Source organism: Dermacentor andersoni, chromosome 4 (assembly GCF_023375885.2).
Source record: "Dermacentor andersoni chromosome 4, qqDerAnde1_hic_scaffold, whole genome shotgun sequence".
Classification (NCBI taxonomy): domain Eukaryota; kingdom Metazoa; phylum Arthropoda; class Arachnida; order Ixodida; family Ixodidae; genus Dermacentor; species Dermacentor andersoni.
Window position 1 is genome coordinate 180,533,367 of NC_092817.1, and position 16,084 is coordinate 180,549,450.

Consider the following 16,084-nt stretch of genomic DNA (forward strand, 5'->3'; position numbering starts at 1 on the left):
TACGTTCGTGTGGGGATCAGGATGGGAGCGCACGAGTCGTCTGAATCTGTTTCACGCTGTGCAGAAGCGAGGGTTGGGTTTGTCGCATTTATTTTTGAAACAAGTAGTGTCGCGTTTCATGTTCTTGCGCGACGAAAGCGATTGTTTTTTGCGGTGCGTTATCCAGACGCGATTAGGTGACGCACTGCCAGAATATGTTGTGACGTCGTATGGCATACGTCAAGTGGTTGTCCGAGGTTTTTTGTTTGAAGTGATAAGCTCTTTCCGTTGTCTAAAAGTACACTTTTCTTTGGAATACCTGAACACAGTCGCAAGAAAGCGATTATACCGAGATTTAGTTAATATCATGTGTCCAGTACCAATATACCGTGCAGTATATGCACTGGGGCGTGAGCAGAATGTCTTAAAAAGAGTTAAGAAAATGCCTGTAAGAGCAACAACAAAAACTTTTTTTTTCATGCTACACACTGGCACGCTTCCTGTCAAGCCATGGCTGCAGGAGAAGGGGATCTTTGTACCCTGGAGTGTGAATTGCCAGATATGTCAGAAACCGGAGACAATGGAGCATATTTTTCTGGAGTGCAGGGACTCAGTCTTCCTTTGGGACATTCTACAAAGGACACTAAAAAAAGAATTTCCTTTAACACCTTTTGGAATCCGTTTTTTACCGTTTGAAGAGACAGAAGGCGTGCCATGTGATATGGTGATGTTACTCTGCATGCACAGCGTGTGGAAAACACGAATGGCGGTGCGTAATGAGGATGTTGACGCAAAACCGGCCAAAGAATATTTTGCTGAAAATGTATTGTACATTCGCGAAGCGTCTAAAGCGCTCAGCGAACCACCTGAGTGGTTAACAGCATTTGAACAGCTTGCAAACATTCAGCCTTTTTAAACCAAAATTAAACGACAAGGTACACCCGCACATTGAACTGTCCTTTTTGTTTTGTAATCGCAGCGGAGAATAGCTGTGAATCGTGTATTTGTTATAAAACAGGCAATAAAGAAAAAAAAAATCCTCGTTAGTATAGTGGCCAGTATCCCCGCCTGTCACGCGGGAGACCGGGGTTCGATTCCCCGACGGGGAGAGTTTCTTTCTTCATTCTTGTTTGTAGGCGCACGCAGCCCCGCACTCGACACTCCACCCCAGTAGCTGTATCTATATTTTTCCACTTGTGGGTAAGATTGCGCGAACGCTTATGCATATTTATTTTTTTTTTCGAATCGTTTATATACTGCTTTAGCTGGCACATCGCATGTCTCCTCGTTAGTATAGTGGCCAGTATCCCCGCCTGTCACGCGGGAGACCGGGGTTCGATTCCCCGACGGGGAGTGTTTCTTGATTCTTGTTTGTAGGCGCACGCAGCCCCGCACTCGACACTCCACCCCAGTAGCTGTCTCTATTTTTTTCCACTTGTGGGTAAGATTGCGTGAACGCTTTTGCCTATGTTTTTTTTTTCACATCGTGTATATACTGCTTTAGCTGGCACCTTTCATGTCTCCTCGTTAGTATAGTGGATTCCACTTCTGGCCACCGCAGTGAACGGTCGCGGAATGTTTTGCTCCGAAGGGGCGGTTACAGCGGCCCAGCAGGGCCGCGGTCTCAGGTTGAACGACACACCGAAGGATGACTACCAGGTTATTTTGCCGCAACTACCTACAGGATCGACTGTTACAACGACCGTTTTTTTGCACGGAGACGTGAAGGCGAGGCCCTACCGAGTCGAGCATTTCCGTGAGGCACTTGACTATCTGCAGCTGATGCCGGAAGTTGAGGCCCTCGGTGCCTATGAAATGAACCACGTCTGGGCCATCACTTTCAAGGACGAAACGGGCAAACAAAAGATTTTGTCTGCTCCAGCCTTCAGTGTAAAGGACCACCGATGCATGGTAATAGACCCTCGAAATCAAGACGTCAGGATGAAGCTGTATTGGCTTCTACATACGACTCCGGACGAAGAAGTCAGAGGCGCCCTGGCGCCTTTTGGCAAGGTCAGCGAAATTTCGAGGGAAAAGTGGCGCGTTGCAGGCTGCAACGACAAAGGCTCCCACACGCGCCTGGTGTCCTTACGGCTGAAGGTAGGCGTTACCGTGGAAGACCTGCCTCATCAACTTCGCGTCGGGGAAGACCATGCGCTCGTGCACGTCCCAGGCAGACCCCCGCTCTGCCTCCGGTGCCATGGCACCAGTCACATACGGCGCGAGTGCCGAGTTCCGCGTTGCAAGCACTGTCGTCGCTATGGCCACGACGAGAGTCAATGCGCGCGTAGCTACGCCAGTGTGACCGGAACTGGGCGAAGCCACACCGTCGATGAGCACCTCATGGACCAAGTCGACGCGGAAGAGACCGTCAGTGGAGGCGAGAAGCCGACAACGTCGGGTGCCACGCCTTCTGTCCCATCCGAAAACAAGGGACATATGAAAGCTGCGGCCAGTGACAATGGAAAGAACAACGTACCACAGAATACGCCAGAGGCTGAGAAAACCCCTAGCAACTGTGCTGCCATTAGCGAAACAGTCGAGACGGAAGAGAGCGGAAGCGCAATGGAGGGCATCAACTTGGAAGAAGGAAAGTCCAACCCTGGCGTCGCCGTCTCAAAGAGACCACGGGAAATTACCACCGAAGACGACAACCGCGAGAAGGTCAACGCCGGTGAACCGCCCCAAAAGGCAGGGTCCCACCGTAGGGCTCCCCTGAAGGTGAAGCCCAACGTGCCTCCAGACAGGAGGACGACACCGACAGGGCCTCCGCGTTAGCGGAGGGCACTGTACGGGGGATGACTTTACTGCTAGACTGGAGCGGGACGCGCAGCACGAAACGTCGCCATGCCTACCGACAAGGAAAACACCTCGGCTTCGCCATGCTTGACGAAGCACCCCGAATAAGTGCGAAATAACAGTGTAAGTGTGCGTCCTGTCAATTCGGCACAATCACCCAGCGGTCCGCTTGACCTTTCGCTTTCTATGAATTCAACGTCCTTATCGGCATTAAGAATAGGCACGCTAAATGTGCGCGGTCTCACGGCAAGAAAGCGGCAAGTGCAGTTAAGACGTCTGCAAAAAGAAAATACCATCGATATTCTAGCCTTACAGGAATCAAAAATAGACAGCGAGGAGCAGGCGGACCGCATGGTCCAATCTTACGCATTAGATTTCAACGTTTGTTTGCCATGCCGTTGGAAAGTCTGGCGGTTGTGCTTTCTTTCTGAAACGAGGTGTCGGAATCGTTGAAGAGGGTGTTATCACCTCTGATGACGGACGCCTAGCATTGTGCGACTTTTATTTAAACCAAGTACAATGGCGAATTGTATGTGTGTACGCGCCGAACCAAATTACAGAAAGAAAAGTTTTTTTTTATTGTGTAGCTGGCTTTCTAAAGTGTGACAGGCAAGTCATTTTGCTTGGCTATTTTAATTGTATTTGCATGCCCGAAGACTCAGTTAAGAATGAACCAGTACGGGACAAAAGTGCCCTACAGCTTAAGGCGTTGGTGGATGAATGTGGCCTTGTTGATGTAGGGGACATATTCCGTGGAAATCAAGTGCAATTTACCCACTTTCAGGGCGAAAGCCACGCACGATTAGATCGCGTTTATATCTCTTCGAATGTTATGTCTATGTGTTGTAACTATGCTGTGAAACATGTTAGTTTTAGTGATCACAGCTTCGTGATGTTTGAAATAGGTAGAAAGCGCAAAGTCTCTGCATTCAACTGGGAACTGTGGAAATTAAATGAACAGCTCTTAACCGATGACACATTTGTCCAAATAGTACGCGAGAAATTGGAAAGAGTGTCCACGAGTCACACAAATTTCATCGAAGCTTGGGAACAATTCAAGTGCGAAGTTAAACTAAGTGCAATAGACAGATCATGCATACTACGACATAAAGAAAAACAAAAGGAAAAAGAACTACAGTGCACACTTGATTTCCTTTTGAATGCAGAGACTACAATACCGGGTTTGTTTAAAAGTGAAGTCGAAGATGTTAAAAGACAGATGGAACAGATGGAAGAAGAAAAATATAAAGGCGCTGTTATTAGAGCGCGTTCAGAGAGGCTTTGGTTAGGCGAACGACCAACTAAGAGGGCGATCGGTGAAGAAAAAGGATTTGCAACAAAAAACGAAATAAATGAAATACGCTACCAAAACGAAGTCTCGACAGATAAGAGCGTCATTGAAACAGCATTTGTAGAGCGATACCGTAGTTTGCTCGGCAACGAAGTGCAAGTAAATGATATATTTATAAACGACTATGTTAAGCAAATGCCAAGGCTTGACGAGGATATTAAACTAGAGCTTGAAAGACAAATTACTAGAGATGAAATCAAACAAGCAATTGAAGATTTGAGCAAAGGAAAAACGCCTGGGCCAGATGGCCTCGGATCAGCGTTCTATAAAGTTTTTAAGGATGAAGTAGCAGAAATACTATACCATGTTATAGCAGAAGCCTACGATAGCAAGCAAATGCCTCCATCGTTCAAACTAAGTCACGTAGTTCTAATTCCTAAAACCGATGAACCTTCCAAATTGCAGTCAGTAGAGTCTTATCGGCCCATAAGTTTGACAAATGTAGATTATAAGATCTTTATGAAAGTAGTAGCAAGAAGACTCCAGTCAGTAATTACAGCTATAGTTGGCCCACATCAAACATGCGGGATTAAAGGACGAAGCATATTCACAAACATACATACCACCAGAAGCATACTAGAAGGTTGTGACACTTTTTCCGAAAAGATAGCAATGCTTCAACTAGATCTAGAGAAAGCTTTCGACAAAGTCGCACATGGCATACTGTTCGCAGTGCTAGAACAAGTTAACGTAGGCAGCGTAATAAGTGAAGGCGTGAAAATGGCATATAAAAACTGTACTACTAAGCTTATCATTAACAAAATGCTTAGCGAAGGAATCCCAGTAAGGTCTAGTGCGCGCCAAGGATGCCCAGCCTCAAGCCTGCTATTCGCCATATATCTTGAACCGTTCTGTTTAAAAATTCTGAACAACAAAACGATATGCGGCTATCGCTTCTTAACGCACGAAATTAAAATCCTCTCATACGCAGACGACATCGCAATCTTTTGCCGAACTCAAAAAAGCATCGAAAGTGCCATTAAGGAAGCAAAAACCTTTTGCAGCCTAACTGGAAGCGCCATTAGTTGGCAAAAATGCCTAGGATTCTGGCACGGTGAATGGGACGAGAGGCCGACACAAATCGAAGGTATAAGGTTTACTGATACGCCGGGCAAATACCTTGGCATTCCTTTGGAACACTATCGCGGAAACAAAGACCAATGGGTGGGTGAAATTGACCGGGTTAAATCCCAAACAACAAAATGGGGCGGACGCGATTTCTCAATCTTTACACGTGCAACTGTGTGTAATATGTTCATCGTAACAAAAGTTTTTTATATGATGCAAGTGCTTGGCATGGGAAGGATGTCTGTGCAAAAGTTACACAGACTGTTTGCTGTGTTTATCTGGGGGTCGAACTGGGAGCGTACTAGTCGCCTGAACTTATTTCAGTTGGTTAAAAGCGGAGGGCTAGGCTTATCGCATTTATTTCTTAAACAAGTTGTTACACGGTTCTTTTTCTTGAGGCAACAGAACGATGCTTTCCTGCAGAGTATTTGTCAAGTGTTATTGAGCCAGGCATTACCTGAATACATAGTGTCATCGTATTGTACTAATCATGTTCCATTGAAAGGGTTTATGAAAGAAGTCGTTGATGCTTTTCGTTTTTTGAAAAGCCACTTTTAGACTGAATATCTCTCGGCTGTAACAAAGAAAAAATTGTACAGAGACTTGCTTGATGTGATGTGTCCTGTGCCGATCTATCGTTCCGTATATGTACTAGGACGAGAACGTAATGTTTTGAGTCGCGTTAAAAAGATGCCTGTTAGAGTCTCGACCAAGACGTTTTTCTTCTTTCTTCACACCGGCACGCTTCCTGTAAAACCCTGGCTTAAAGAAAAAGGTAATTTTGTCCCTTGGAGTACTAACTGTACAATATGCAATAAGCCCGAAACCATCGAGCACGTATTTTTAGACTGTTCAGACTCTGTTTTTCTGTGGGACATTTTACAAAGGACACTCAAAAAGCAACTTCCACTTACACCTCACGGGATTCGATTTCTGCCGTTTGATCAGACAGGGGACGTGCCGTGTGATATCCTGATGTTGTTGACAATGCACAGTGTATGGAAGACGCGAATGGATGTAAGACACGAGAATGTTAAATCACAACCGTCAAAAGTGAACTTCAGAGACGCTATTATGTACGTCCGCGACGTCTACAGGACACTTTCCGATCCTCCTGAATGGCTACCTGTGTTTGACCAGTTGCTAACCCAAGAGCCGTACTAACCTAACAACACGAGACAAAGTACGAGTCTCGTTTTTAGTACAACCTAAGTCTATGTATGTCGAATTCCAGCAAGAATTCCTCTCCATTGTACGAGGAGAAATCCGGCAATAAAGAAAAAAAAAAAAAAACCTCGTTAGTATAGTGGCCAGTATCCCCGCCTGTCACGCGGGAGACCGGGGTTCGATTCCCCGACGGGGAGTGTTTCTTTTTTCCTTCTTGTTTGTAGGCGCACGTGGCGCCGCACTCGACACTCCTCCCCAGTAGCTGTCTATTTTTTTCCACTTGTGGGTAAGATTGCGCATACGCTTTTGTCTATTTTTTTTTCTTCAAATCGTGTATATACTGCTTTAGGTGGCACCTTTCATGTCTCCTCGTTAGTATAGTGGCCAGTATCGCCGCCTGTCACGCGGGAGACCGGGGTTCGATTCCCCGACGGGGAGTGTTTCTTTTTTCCTTCTTGTTTGTAGGCGCACGTGGCGCCGCACTCGACACTCCTCCCCAGTAGCTGTCTATTTTTTTCCACTTGTGGGTAAGATTGCGCAAACGCTTTTGTCAATTTTTTTTTTCAAATCGTGTATATACTGCTTTAGGTGGCACCTTTCATGTCTCCTCGTTAGTATAGTTCGCTTCCTGGACAGCTCCTGGGGAGGGTTCAAGGGGCTTTGCAGGAGTCTTCGCCACGTCGTTGTCCTCCCTGCTAGCTTCTTCGGGATCTGCGGCGTCCATCATGGGTGAGCCCTTGGCTGCAGCCCCGGAAACGATGCCAGAGACTGCAACATGCGACGCAGGCGTGAAGGCAGCAAGCGCGTCATCGTCACTGCCGCAAGAATTTGGCCAGGAAGCATCGGACGTCGAGATGCTTATGACCGGAAGCATCGCTGCAAAGCGTGCTCACGAAGACACTGGCAATACAGGAATAACTACTGCGTCAGGCACCGGCGAACCTCCAACGAAGGCATCGACTACGCGGCGGTCTATGCTTAAACCGAAGCCGAACGTGCCGTCTGGCAGTAGGGTGGCCCCTAAAACGCGTCCGCCCTAGCGGAGGACCCGTTCCAATAGCCTTCAACGATGACCACAAGAACCCCACAGCTTCGATGTGAGTAGGACGCTTGGCCAAGCAACCCCATGAGATGGCGTCTAACTTTAAATCTAGCCTACGCATTGCGACATTGAATGTGCGAGGAATGTGTTCGCGCAGGCGGCAGTGCCAGATTAGTCGCATGCTTTTAGAGAATGACGTTGACCTTCTGTCTGTACAAGAAAGAAAAACTGAGAGTGAGGAGCAAACAGAACAGATGGTTCAAGTTTATCGATCTAGATACAGTGTATGTGTGGGCCATGCTGTTGGACGGTCATGAGGCTGCGTCATTTTTATTCGCAATAGCATATCGGTTGTAGAAAACGTGTCCACCTGCGAAAGTGGGAGACTTGTCGCAGGTGATTTTATTTTTGCTGGTCTACTGTGGCGCGCTGTATCTACGCACCGAACAAAATTCATGAACGCGAAATTTGGTTTAAGTATGCTGAAAGACTTTTGAAAACTGAACGACATGTTGTGTTTCTTGGGGATTTCAACTGCGTCTGTACAGCTGAAGATAAAATGACGAGCCTCAAAGTACGCGATAGAAGCGCTGAGCTGTGGAACGCGATAGTAATTGAGAGAGAGCTTGAGGACATTGGTTATGCAATGGCGCGAGATGGCCAAGCACGGTATACGCACTTTCAAGGTGATTCCCATGCGAGGCTTGATAGAATATACGTACCGGCGAAGTTTGTACCACTGTATTTCTCTTATGAAACACAATATCTCAGTTTTAGCGATCATAGTTTGGTTTCGATTACGATTGGCGAAAAACGAAAGAGTGTCAAGTTTAATTGGTTCCTGTGGAAGTTCAATGAAAAACTGCTGCAAGATGAATTGTTTGTCACGAAAGCCAAGGAGTATCTTTCAAATGCCCTGCATACGGAAACCAACTGTTTCATTTCAGTGTGGGAGCAGTTTAAATGCGACATTAAAATTGCTGCCATCGATAGAGCATGCGTATTGCGTCACAAGGAAAGGCAACAAGAGAAACAGTTACACAGAGAACTGGTGTACATGTTAGGGGTAGAACATGAAGTGCCTGGAGCGTTTAAGAAAGAAATACGAGAGGTGAAAGCGAAACTCGAGTTGATCGACGAAGATAAGTAGCGCGGCGCTATGATAAGGGCGCGCACTGAAAAGTTGTGGCTGGGCGAAACGCCCACTAAGCGTGTGCTAAGTGAAGAAAAGAAGCATGCTGCAAATAAGGAGATAAATGAAATTCGATATTACAACAAAATTACACGAGAAAGCGAAGAGATAAAACATGCACTTCTTGAATTTTATACCGAACTTCTTGGAGGAAGAATTTATGACCCCGAGTACTTCAAAGTCCACTTTCTAACTCTTATGCCAAGATTAGAGGACACGGTTAGAGAATCACTGGAATCTGAAATTACCGTGGCCGAAATTGAAGCGGCAATCGATGACTTGGGTAATGGCAAGTCACCTGGGCCAGATGGACTGGGTGCAGCCGTATACAAATTTTTTAAGGCAGAAATGGCAGTGGCTTTACACCGAGTGATCGCTGAATGCTATGAAAAAAAGCAAGCGCCTCTCTCGTTCAGGACAGCGCACATAGTAATGATCCCCAAAACTGACGATCCTGCAAAATTTCTTTCAGTTGAGTCCTACCGTCCCATTAGTTTGACCAATACAGAATATAAAATATACATGAAAGTGTTAGCTAGAAGGCTCCGAAAGGTTGTTAAGTCCATCGTCGGCCCGCATCAAACCTGTGCAATTAAAGGTAGCACAATTTTTACAAACATACACATAGCAAGAAGTATTCTGGAATGTTGTGATGCAATGCATGACCGCGTAGCTATGATTCAGCTAGATTTACATAAAGCGTTCGACAAAGTTGCACACGAAGTTCTGTTTTTATTGCTGGAGCACGTAAATGTTGGATCTGTAATTACTGAAGGTGTTAAAATGGTGTATCATGATTGCACAGCCAAATTAGTGATCAAAAAAGAATTAAGTATGTCAAATCCTGTGCGGTCGAGTGTCAAACAAGGATGTGCGTTGTCCCCTCTACTTTTTTCGATATACTTGGAGCCGTTTTGTTTACGTTTGTTTGCAACACCATGTATTCGAGGCTTAATCACTTTTTTCAGCAGTGAAGTTAAGGTCTTAGCGTACGCGGACGACATAGCCGTGTTTTGCACTGATGCTAGAAGCGTGCAGGAAGTTGTCAGTGTTGCTAAGGCGTTCTGCACAGCAACTGGTAGCGTGATCAGTTGGCCGAAATGCCTTGGATTTTGGCATGGCAACTGGCAGAGCACACACGAGGTGTACTGTAATATGAATTGGACCGCCTCCCCCGGAAAGTACCTCGGTGCCCCGCTAAATAACTACCTCAATGCTGATGAATATTGGTCTGAGGAAAATAAACGCGTCAAAAATGCTACCGATAAATGGGGTGGCCATAACTTTTCAATGTTCGCAAGAGCTTCCGTTTGTAATATGTTCTTAATTGCAAAAGTGTTCTACGTGTTGCAAGTGATGGCCATGGCAAGAACTTCGGTTCAAAAAATTCACCGAGTGTTTGCGACCTGTTTTTGGGGATCGCAATGGGAGCGCACAAGCCGGTGCACATTGTTTCACAAGGTGAAAAATGGTGGGCTAGGGCTCTCACACCTGTTTTTCAAGCAGCTGGTAAGCAGATTCTTCTTTGTGTGGGACCAAACTGATGTGTTTTTGAGAACTTTGATCCAAGCACGATTGCATGATTATCTATCTGACTTTGTCGTGTCATCTGTTTCTTTCGGAGCTGGACCGCTCAGTCCTTATTTGCGTGAAGTGGTTACTTCTGTACGCCTGCTCAAGGCAAGGTTCTCATATGAATACTTGTGTGATGTCACGAAAAAGCGTTTGTATTCTGATATTCTCGATGTATTTTTACCATTACCGGTTTACCGAGCTGCCTACAGGCTAGGTCCTGAGCGCGATGTGCTAAAGCGCGTTAAAAAAATGCCAGTGAGACCCTCTGCTAAAACGTTCTTTTTTCAATTACATACCGACACTCTCCCTATAAAGCCATGGTTACAAAGCAAAGGTCTTTTTGTACCTTGGTCGGTAAACTGCTTAATCTGTAATGAGCCAGAATCAATTGAGCATATTTTTATTGACTGCCATGACGCCGTTTTTCTGTGGGGGTCCTACAAAGAACACTTAAAAGAGAATTGCTGATAAGCCCTTTTGGAATCCGGTTTCTTCCACGTGCTGAAACAGGGGAAGCGCCGAGTGATATGCTAATGCTGCTTTGCATGCAGAACGTATGGAAGACGAGAATGGACATCAGGCATTGTCATATACAGGCTCACTCAGCAAGACACTATTTTGTTGAGAGCATTATATACACACGCGACTTGTTCAGAGCCCTATGTGAACCCCCGGAATGGCTTCCTGTACTAGACCGATTGGCTTCTGTGAAGCCCTTTTAAACACCTTACACTGGCTTTTTTTTTCTTTATTTCCGAAGTTCACATGAGGAACAATAAGTCACAAACGATAAAGCACTTCAGCTACGCTTGAGCTGAGGCGAGCACAGTTAAAATTTCTTCAAACACACTAAATCATCAAGAAGTGTTACCCACTGAGGTGGGTCATGCTGTGCCCGGATGCATTCCCGTAGGTAAGCAGCGCTTTCAATAAAGTTTTCACGTGCACTGCGCGTATTAACATCTGCATGCCTTACTTGCATTCGTGTTTTCCACAAGCTGTGGAGGCCAAGAAGCATGAACAAATCATATGGCACATCTTCGTGATCAACCGGTAAAAACCCGATACCATAAGGGTCTAGTGGTAACTCTTTCTTTATAGTTCTCTGTAGGACGTCCCAGTGGAATATCGCGTCCCAGCAGTCCAGAAAAACATGTTCGACTGTCTCTGGCCTCTTACATAAAAGACAGTTCGTTGTCCAAGGGACAAAGATTCCCTTTTCTTGAAGCCACGTTTTGACAGGTAATGTATTAGAGTGTAACTTGAAAAAGAATGTTTTCACGCCTGGCCTAACTGGCATCTTCTTCACTCGCTTTAAAATATTCTGCCCTGGGCCTCCACGATAAGGCGCCCGGTACAATGGCACCGGCAGCATGATATCCACAAGGTCTTTGTACAGCTTTTTCTTGGGAACACTGTACAAATAGTCTGGGGAAAAACGCACTTCTAACAACTTACAAGAAAGCACAACCTCGCGCAATAATCCGGTTACAGCACCGCACATGTTTTCACCAGAGGACACTATCTTTCTTGGGAGTAGCCTCTGCAATCGGACCTGTATAACCATTCTTAAGAAGGTGTCATTTTGATCACGAAAGAAAATAAAGCGTGATACCACTTGACGCAAAAACAAATGAACCAGTCCAAGGCCTCCACTCTTCACTGAAAGAAACAGGTTTGTTCTCCTCGTTTTTTCCCAGGTCGAAGTCGAAAGAAAGACGGCAAATATACGATGCAGTTTTTGAATAGAGGTCCGCGAAGCACACAGCACATTCATGAGGTACCATATTTTTGAAATTAGAAATACATTGCAGACAAAGGCACGTGAGAAAATTGACAGATTCCTTCCCTGCCATGCTCCCGCTTTCTCTCTCGCCCTTGACATCTCTTCGTTCCAAAGTGGGCTGGGATCGCGATAGCATTCTAGGGGCACACCAAGGTATCGCGTTGGCATGGGAGACCATTGCAGCCGTGAGAAAAATTGTGGTGTAATATCCCATTCCCCGTGCCAAAATCCAGAACTTTTTTCCCAGTTTACTTAACATCCAGTCTGGTTACAAAATCTTTCCAGAATGTTTGTAACTTCACAAATGCTTTCTCTGTTCGTGCAAAATACCGCTATGTCGTCCGCATACGCAAGAAGTTTCACCTGAGCAGATTGCAGCTTGAAACCCGTGACGTAGTCACTGTTGATAATGGCCAGACATAAAGGCTCTAGATACGCTGCAAAAAGCAGGGCAGAGAGCGGACAACCTTGCCTCACCGAAGAACGCACTGTGAGGCGCTCAGTAAGGTCACCATTAACTATAATGCGTGTCAGACAATTTCCGCACGCCATTTTTACTCCTTCTACTATTACACTACCCAGGTTAGCGTGCTCTAGAATGGAGAAAAGAATGTCATGTGAAACGCGGTCGAACGCTTTAGCCAAGTCCAGCTGTATCATAGCTACCTGGCTTCCAAGCGCGTCAACACATTCCAATACGGTTCTGGCCACATGTATATTTGTAGCCATGCTGCGTCCTCTGATGCCACAGGTTTGGTGTGGCCCTACTAATTTGTCGATTACACTCTGAAGTCGTTTGGCTAGTACTTTCATGTACACCTTGTAGTCGACATTAGTGAGGCTGATAGGTCTGTAGGAACCCACTAACATTCGTTTCTCCGGATCATCAGACTTGGGAATAAGTACAATGTGTGAAATACCAAAGGACAGTGGATGTTTTTGGGTTCATAGGCTTCTGTCATCACTTGTAACAAGAACTGAGAAACATCATGTTTAAAGGTTTTATAGAAGGCAGCGTTCAGCCCATCTGGCCCCGGCGCTTTTCCAGACGGAAGATAATCTATTGCTTTCTCGATCTCTTCCAAAGTAATAGGCAATTCAAGACGCTCTTTTACATCATTGTCGAGTGTTGGCATTAGTCGGAGGAAATCCCCTTCAAACCCTTGCGCATGCTCGCGCCTATTGCCGAAAAGTTCAGCAAAGTATTCCGTAATAGCGCGCTGAATCTCACTAGGGTCGCTTGTAATGTGCCCCTCGTATCTTACTTGACTGATTTCCTTCTGGAAACCGTAACGCTTTTCATCTGATAGCGCCCGCTTTGTAGGCGCTTCGCCTGCCCACAAGTTATCGCTCCTTGAGCGTATTATTGCTGCTCTATACCTGTCAGTGTCAATTGTTTCGATCTGACACTTCACGTCTTTTATTTCTTTACTAAAATTTCCTGGCTTATTGGTTTCCATCCTAACCAAGCACTCAAGTTGTTCCCGAAGTTCCCTTTCTTTTTCTTTCTGTTTATACCGAATTGCGCTACTTTTTACTATAGCTTTAAGCTTCACTCGTTCTTTGAAACTTTCCCATTCAACGGCAAAGCAGTCCACTTGCTCAGCTAGTACCCCATCAAGATCACTTTTAATTTCCTTGACAAATCCTTCTTCGTCTAAAACTTTCTCATTTAGTTTCCAAAGGTACCAATTAAAGCGTGATTTCCTTCCCTTCGTTCCAAAAGTCGCGCTTACAAGGCAATGATCACTAAACGACACAGGTTTTACATCATAGGCTGTGCATAGTGGCACGAGATCAGCAGAAACATACAGCCTATCTAATCTTGCGTGACTGTCGCGTTGAAAGTGTGTGTAATCAGGCCGTGTTCCAGCCGAAAACACACTTCCAACGTCCTCCAATAAATAATCGTGCACAAATTGAGTCAACAGTTCCGCGCTCTTGTCCCTCACTCGGTCAGTAGCAGCACATACGCACTTAGTCTCCCAATACAAGCAACACCTTGTCACAATTCAACTACGGCTCAATGGAATCAAAAAAACATTTACGTTCACTTTCGACATTGGGGGCATAAACACATACAACGCGCCAGTGTAGGTTTGAAAAAGAAAAATCAACAACCAAGAGGCGGCCACTTTCACATGCAAATACAGACTCCACACTTATACCTAATGTGTTGCGAATGAAGATAAGGCATCCACCCGATGTCCCAACGGAGTGACACACACACACTTCAAAGTTGGCGCGGAAAGGGGGCACCATGCGGTCAGCATGTTCTTGCGACTCTATCTTTGATTCTTGCACAGCTATTAGGTCAAGGTCATTATCAATAAGCAGGCGATTAAGCTGACATTGCCGCCTTCGTGCTCCCAGCCCTCTAACATTCAAAGTTGCTACACGCAATGGGGCTCTTAGCTCAACTACCATACGTTTACGTAATAAAAAGGGGCGCGATCCGCATGGTGCCTACCTCTGTCGGCCATGTGATTTTCCCGACTGGAGTTCCCCAATGATGTACGGGGGGGTCTGTCTGGCCACCCAAAGGGTTGACTGGTGCTTGTCTCGAAGTGGTCTGAGGCACCTCCTCGTCGCATCCTCCACATTGCATGCGCGCAAACTCGAAAAGTCAGCCAAAAACACCGTGTCGGTCGATACACAACCGACGCTGACATTCCACAGAACACAGGAAAAAATTTACGGAGGCAGTTTACCTGCCTGCCGTGACTCGGCCAAAAGGTTTGGACGCGGCTTCAACGACGAACGTCGACTTCCTCTCGTTTTTGGAGGCGGCTCCCCACTGCTACTACCACCAGGCTGCAGGTTCTCACCGGCGCTTTCTTCGCGGGACCGTTTTCCAGCGGTTAGGGCAGCCGCTTCATCGTCGGCGTCCATGGCGTCGGCAATGCGAGGCTCCACGCGGTCCGGGGTTTTCAGTGAAGCTTTCGTATCGGCCACCGCACTGTGACCGCTGTCGCTTTCGGGGTCACGCTGCGCTAGCTGAGATGCCACCACTGCTGGAGACGTCAACGTTGTCGTTGTCTTCTGCTTAAACAGAGGCGTAAACGAAGGCCCATCTTTCGTCTCCGTTTTCCCAGTTGTCCTCGCTGCCTCTTCTGCGTCCGCCTCATCCATCAAATGCTCCGAGGCATCTTCACTGGTTCCAGGGCCGGCGATGCTTGCATAAGTACGGGGGCACTCACCGTCTTCGTGACCGAAACGTCGACAAGCTCCGCATCGCGGCACCTTACACTCCCGTCGAATGTGTCCCGTACCTCGGCAGCGAAGACATAACGGAGGCCTTCCAGGCACAACGACGAGTGCCAACTCACCCCCAACGTTAAGCTGGTGGGGCAAGTCGTCCAGTTTAACGCCAGCTTTCAATTTCAGCGTGACCATCCTGCTCGTTGAGCCTTTCTCTGACACGCCGTGCACACGCCAGCGCTCCCGGGCCACCTCGGAGACCTTTCCGTACGGTGCGAGCGCGACACGCTCGTCCTCGTCCGGCACGGTGTGAAGCAGCCAATGGAGCTTGAGACGTACGTCCTGGTTCGCCGGGTCAATAACCAAGCAGCGGCGTTCTTTGACGCGCAGCTCACCGACGCCTGCAATCTTCTTAACGGCATCCGCATCCTTCAGCGTGATGGCCCAGACGTGGCTCATCCGATACGCCCCCAGGGCGATAACATCAGAGAGCAGCGATTGCCTAGCCAACGCGTCTCGAAAATCTTCCTCCCGGTACGGGCGGGCCTTGATATCCGCGTGCAAAAAAACAGTATTTAAAACTAAACGCCCGGTTGGGAGACTTGGCAGAACCACCTGGTAGTCGTTTTCCATTTCCATAGCCCTGTTACCGCGGCCAGAACTGGCCGCTGAAGCCGCTCCAACGGAGCCCGTCATCATACGTCCGTCACGCTTGGTGGCCGGAAGCAGAATCCCGTTCAACACCTTACACTGGCCGAGCTGTGGCTGGTGTTTTTAGAATATGTACATGTCGTGTATTTGATCTTCTTGTTAGCGTTTGTGAAAAGGCAATAAAGAAAAAAAAATCCTCGTTAGTATAGTGGCCAGTATCCCCGCCTGTCACGCGGGAGACCGGGGTTCGATTCCCCGACGGGGAGTGTCTTT

General features: G+C 46.8%; 4 non-coding genes across 4 annotated transcripts; all 4 read left to right on the top strand.

Annotated features, from left to right (window-relative positions):
- Nucleotides 1-1,016: 1,016 nt before the first annotated feature.
- On the top strand, nucleotides 1,017-1,088 carry TRNAD-GUC (transfer RNA aspartic acid (anticodon GUC)). Its single transcript has one exon. It is a non-coding gene; the product is annotated as a tRNA-Asp (tRNA).
- A 173-nt stretch (nucleotides 1,089-1,261) lies between these two features.
- TRNAD-GUC (transfer RNA aspartic acid (anticodon GUC)) lies at nucleotides 1,262-1,333 on the top strand. The gene has a single exon. It is a non-coding gene; the product is annotated as a tRNA-Asp (tRNA).
- Nucleotides 1,334-6,489: 5,156 nt separating this feature from the next.
- Nucleotides 6,490-6,561, top strand: TRNAD-GUC (transfer RNA aspartic acid (anticodon GUC)). The gene has a single exon. It is a non-coding gene; the product is annotated as a tRNA-Asp (tRNA).
- A 9,444-nt stretch (nucleotides 6,562-16,005) lies between these two features.
- On the top strand, nucleotides 16,006-16,077 carry TRNAD-GUC (transfer RNA aspartic acid (anticodon GUC)). The gene has a single exon. It is a non-coding gene; the product is annotated as a tRNA-Asp (tRNA).
- Nucleotides 16,078-16,084: the final 7 nt, after the last annotated feature.